Below are 6,131 nucleotides of genomic sequence, written 5' to 3' on the forward strand. Positions count from 1 at the left end.
TCGATTTACTTGATAAAAGGAAATGATTGTTCATTTTTACCTCATTAATTAACGTCGGATACCTTAGAGTCCCACTATGTCTTTTCTATATAGTTCCTAAAAAAAAATGTTATAAAAACTCTTCTCTGATAATTCTTTTTGCTACATTTAAAAAAGGTGCAATGAATACATTTCGCTGTATTTCCATCATGTACGAAGCGTATATCGACATATCGGGCACGGATCCAATCTGGCAAACTCATATAATAGATTGGTCGGCTAGGGAATTAAATCTAGGATATCAATGTACAGACAGCAACGAAAGTAGCTGAACAAATTCATAGTTTTAACACTGCAAATATAATTTCAATAATATATATCTTCGTATGGAGTAAAGTATTATTGTATTTAATTTTTGTAAAACAAAAAACTTGGTAGGTACACAAAAGTGTACAAGCCATTTGAAGTTTTGAATTAGTTTAGCAATTTATATGAGTGACTATATTTTAACCATAGAGAGAAAGTTATTTTATAATAATTTGATATCATTATTATTACTAGTTAAATTTTAAGATGCTTTCTCGCTTAGTGATATTCAACTTTAAAACGTTTGGTTTCAATTTTAATTATTTATGCGGTTGTATTCCAAAACAATTTTGTTGGCAATTAATCGATAGAATGGTTTTGCTGTAGGTATTTCACCGACTCCAATTCTAAGCAGGATTTGCATATGGAAAAATTTCTGATATTTTAAGTTTAACGTGTTAAAATGCACGGGTACCTTTCTAGCTAAGACATCACGAAGATGCTGTTAAATTGTTGCCACGGAACACTATTAAACTATAAAACTTCGAGATAGTCCTTCAAGTTGCTGGAACATCAGTTTCATACTAGTGTTTGTCGGATAAAAGTTGACTGTGTCTTCACAGCGCCTTAATAAAAAAAGTAATTCATTCTTGTATATTTAAAATCTAAAGACGTGAGTAAATTAGTATGTGAATTATGATGATTTCCCTTAGTATATACTTTAAGCTCTCCACGCGATATTTCACATTATGAATTATTATCATCGTGCATTGCGTTTTCAAGCGTGATAGGTAATCGAACAAAATATTTTTATAGAAAATTAATTGCAAATTCTATTCTTGATATTCAATTATTTCGCTAATCTGTTAAAGGTGCATTATATACTGTATATATTATATACTATATTGACTGCCTCAGTGACGTAGTTGTAATTGTACACAGTACGACTACTGCGCTGAGGTCCTGGGTTCGAATCCCGGGTCGGGCAAAAATAATAGTGATTGGGTTTTTAATCTTAAAAAAAGCACGTAAAGCTGTTAATCCTTGGCCTGCTTCTTCTCCAGTCATGTTGGATTACTGTCCCACCAGACTATGAGAGTGAAGGAACAGAGAGTGCACCAGTGTATTGCGTACACACTTGTGTACTATAATATCTCTTGCGTACCTAGCTGATCTCCGTTGAGATTGGCCGCCGTGGCCGAAATTCGGCTAGGAGGAATTCAAACCAATACGAATGGGCTATAAATTTTAAAAAATAAAATCATATACAACCTATAATATCCCAACATTCTTCAAACCAACTCCATTACGTCAACAACTAAAAAACAATCACAAACAATTTTAAAAGCGGAAAGTATTTTCTGAGAGATCATTTTATACTGGCCACTCGGCACCGCTGCGTTTGACAGCGAGGTTTGTTTGGGGTCGCTAAAAGTCCCCAGAGACAGCACCTGAGTCATTATGGTTATGAAACACAATCAACCCTACAAATGAAACGGTTTTGGGGTTCAGCAGAGTTAAAACCGGACGGAATTTTTGTTTTCTGCATTTTTGTTAAAACATTTTGAATGCAGTTTGAACTTTGAAGGGAGTATTTATGAGTTTCTTTTGGTTCGGTATTTTTACAGGGAATTTTGTATTTACCAATTCAATTATATTTCTACTTAAACGTCAACATTAATTATTTTTTTAACAATCTAAAAAGGAATTCACTTAATTCATCATAATCCTTTTTTGTGTTAATCAGTGCTAATTTTTACTTCCATAGTCTAATATCGGTTTTTTTTTTCATTGGAAACGTCAACATTATCTTATTTTTATCCGACTTCAAAAAGAGGAAGTCATTCGTTGTATTTTTTATGTATTTTTCAATTATCATGTTTATCTCCCATGTTTGATTTAGATAAATTATTTTCTAGCACTGCATTTCATTTAATTCATTGATATAAGCTTGGATTTTATAATGCAAAGGAAAACTCCTCAAAATAAAATAAGACCTCGATGATTCTGTTTGAGCTTGTTTATTTTTATTTATAATACATAATATTTCATAGTAGAGACCTTGTAACTCTTCTGAGCCTTCCTATTAACTACCACATTAATTAAAACGACAAAAGCATTGTCTTGATACTTGATATATTTTTATTTAATGATTAAATGAACTTCTATATCAAAATATTAATATCTGTAAATATATCGTCAAGCTATAAGGTCGGTATTTGCACGTTTTACCCTTTGGCATAGAAAGTCGTTTAAGTATATGAAGACCTTCTCCGTATAATATCATTTTCGTGTAGTCTAAGTAACCTTAGGGCACGAATTGGTACAATGTACTCATATTTATAAAAATATAAGATTTTGGGGTTCTACATACAAAAGAAAGAATCTTTATGATCTACATTATTATCGCAAAGTGGGTTGTTGCTTTCAAGATTTATAATAATTATACACAGACAGGACGATACACTACAATATACCAGATATTATATTAATGGATAAAATCCAGAAGTCTGCTTACATCATAGATATAACAATACCAAACACTCACAACATTCAATCCACCATAGCTGAGAAACTTTCCAAATACATTGAACTTCAAGACGAATTTATACGAATGTGGCGTCTTCATAAAGCAGTTATAGTACCAATAGTTTTGGCCACCACGGGCGTGATTCCTACACAGCTCCACAACTCTCTACAGACACTCCATCGACCAATATTCATATACATAACCCTTCAAAAAGCATTCATCCTCAACACTTGTCGCATAGTGAGAAAATTTCTGCAAATGGACCACGATTAAGTTTCTTTTACATTTCCCACTATAAACAATATTTTACTTTATGTTGCTGCACACTTGGCTTTGGCCCGTCCGCATCATGTAACCCGGCCTATAAGCCGAGATTTAGATATAAAAAAATAATAATATTTCGTCTTTGGCTGTATTACCTCCGTAAGTATAGACAGAGAGAGTAGTTGCAACGTGTATACACCCCAACTAGAGTAATGTATCTTAAAGGGGCCTCTACGTGTTGGATCCATGTAAATCCAAAGGAACAGCCTTCATGCCGTGATTTCCCACAGGAAAGATACAACATAATAATATCAGCCCTGTATTACCGTCCCACTGTTGGGCACGGGCCTCCTCTGCTACTGAGATGAATTAGGCCTTAGTCTATCATGTTGACGTAGTGCGGATTGGAGACCTCACACACACTCAAAATTCCTATAGAAATCTTCTCAAGTATACAGGTTTCCTCACGATGTTTTCCTTCACCGTTAAAGCAAGCGATAATTCACAAACAATACACACATAATTTTAGAAAAGTCAGAGGTGCTCTTAGATTTTGAACCCGCGGACATTCGTCTCGGCAGTCCGTTCCATACCCAACTAGGCTATCGCCGCTTTCAAGATTTGTTGGACAAATATTAATAACACAAAACTCCTTTGTAATAAAGACGTTCATCACGCCTTTCTCCCTGTTTAGCGGTAGGTTTTCATACCGATATTTCGACAGCTTTTTTTAATTATTGCATCTAATATACATACTATAAATATACAAATATATATATATATATATTAGATATAATGCAATAGGAGACGAGATCTTTCCATTTCCGTAGCTGCTAGCGGTAGGATATATTTCATATCTGCTCGGAAAGCGACCTCTGTACACAAGGTGTTAAAACTCGCCATAGTGGCTTATTTTAATGTTTCCTATGAAATCAGCCTGTCTACATACGGTTATAACAGGGCGGCATAATTGTGTCGACTGGCGATGAGTAATCAAACACCGCGAACAAATGTTCTAAGGTTTGCGCGCTTGTCACGGGCCATGCGATTGCTTAAGGCGATACCTCAAGGTCCATTTTCATACATTTTAAAATTTAATATGACGAAATTTTAAAGGCCGAAATATGCATGATTATTAATTATTTTTACGTTTTTCTTTCAACTGCGAGAACTAATCACTAACTAGACGTGAATTTAATTTCTTTACTTGCCAATACTTGTTTAGTTACCCAGATTAAAGGTGAAACAAAATGTATGAAAATGGACCTTGAGGTATCGCCTTAATACTATATCCCAGAGCTTGGTTATATTTATATGTAACCTGTCAGAATTCACAGAAATGGCTCATAGATGTATTGAAATCAATTGTTAAGATTAAATCTGTATAACATCGCATTAGTATCAACTGTTATGGTGTTATAATATATGTATAAATAAATAAAAAAATCATCTCTCGTCAGTTGACACTACCTGAACTCCATTCCGTATACCATCAGGACTAGCTCACTATGCCGCACCCTTACAACAACTTGACCCAGGGATCTAATCCGACACCTCAGCCTGCCAGTTGTGCCGCATAAGTAATAAAATATTTTTTTTATTGCTTTGAATGACGAGACGATCTTGCCGTTCACCTGATGGTAAGCGATACGACTGCCCATAAATAGTAAAAATACCATCCAACACCTTGAATTAAAATATTGTTTGTTATTCCACTGCGCTCGCCGTCCTAAAACAAGATAAGTCTTGTTATGTCCAGTAGTTACACTGGCTACAATGTCCTTCAAACCAGAATACAATAGTGACTACACACCGCTGCTTGGCGGCGGAAATAGACATTGCGATGGTACCTACCCAAGCGGTTTCTCACAAATGAGAGACCTACCATCAGTAAAATACGCCAGCGAATTATATAGAAATACGGAACCCACATTTCCCTTTTCTATGCACACTTATCCCTTGTTATAACTACGTCTTCGTAAAGAAGAAAAATAATGTTAACAAAAACTACAGTTGCTCGACGTTTAATTTTTACGCTTTTTAAAACATGCCTTTCGTAAAGGTATTTAATTACATTTTCCTTTGCATCTTATTTAATGTTAGTAATGGACTTTTGCTACGGGATGGATTACATCAAAATATATTCTATGATTGTTATTTTTCCGGTTGAAGAACATTGTGAATGAATCCCTCCTAGTCGAATTTCGGGTACGGCAGCCATTCTCAATGAAGGTCAGCCAGGTACGCAGGAGATTTTATAGTGCACAACTGTGTGCGCAATACACAGCACTCTCTGTTCCTTCACTTCACTGACGCATTGGTCTTTCGACCAATCACAAACATCAAAATTAAATTTGGACTTACGAGTCGTGTTTTCTTGGGACATTCTTAGTAGATTGGATGTTTTCGCTATTGTTTATGAGTGAGTAATCGGCAAGCTACACGTAAGGAATTTAAATATTATTTTGTCTCGCTTTCTCTCATGTTGAGTCATTGAAGACATCAAGACAAAATGTTCTATTATGACAAAACATTAAACATGTATTAACATTTAAGGCCGTATTAACAAATCAATCTCACCCTTGAGTAAAATCTCAAGTAGACATTTTATGTATTGAACTATTTAATAAACCACGCTTAAGTTGTTATTTAAGAACTTGTTCTCAGCAGAGTCGCCGCTGTTAAATAAACAAAACTTAGCTCTGAATATATGTCATAATCTGTAGACTTAAGATACCATTTGAGTTGAGAGTAATATGGCTTTATTAAATAGCGAGTATCTTAAGATGCTGTCCTAAATTCGACAGCGTCTCACCTAACTATACCGGGAAGTTGTAGCGCGCCGTTATTTCTGGTTAAGTCTACGCATTTATCCTCAGAGAGATAGGCAAAGGTGACAATATAGCACATAACGTAGTTCATTAATGATTTCTTATTTTTACGCAAATGTATGACATTGATTAAACTCCACTGCACTTCAGAGCGACACTCAAGTGCATTAATGTAGTTGGCTGTAAGTAAGATCAAAAACGGTTTAAACAAACTAATTCAC

The sequence above is a fragment of the Manduca sexta genome, chromosome 5 (assembly GCF_014839805.1).
Source record: "Manduca sexta isolate Smith_Timp_Sample1 chromosome 5, JHU_Msex_v1.0, whole genome shotgun sequence".
Lineage (NCBI taxonomy): Eukaryota > Metazoa > Arthropoda > Insecta > Lepidoptera > Sphingidae > Manduca > Manduca sexta.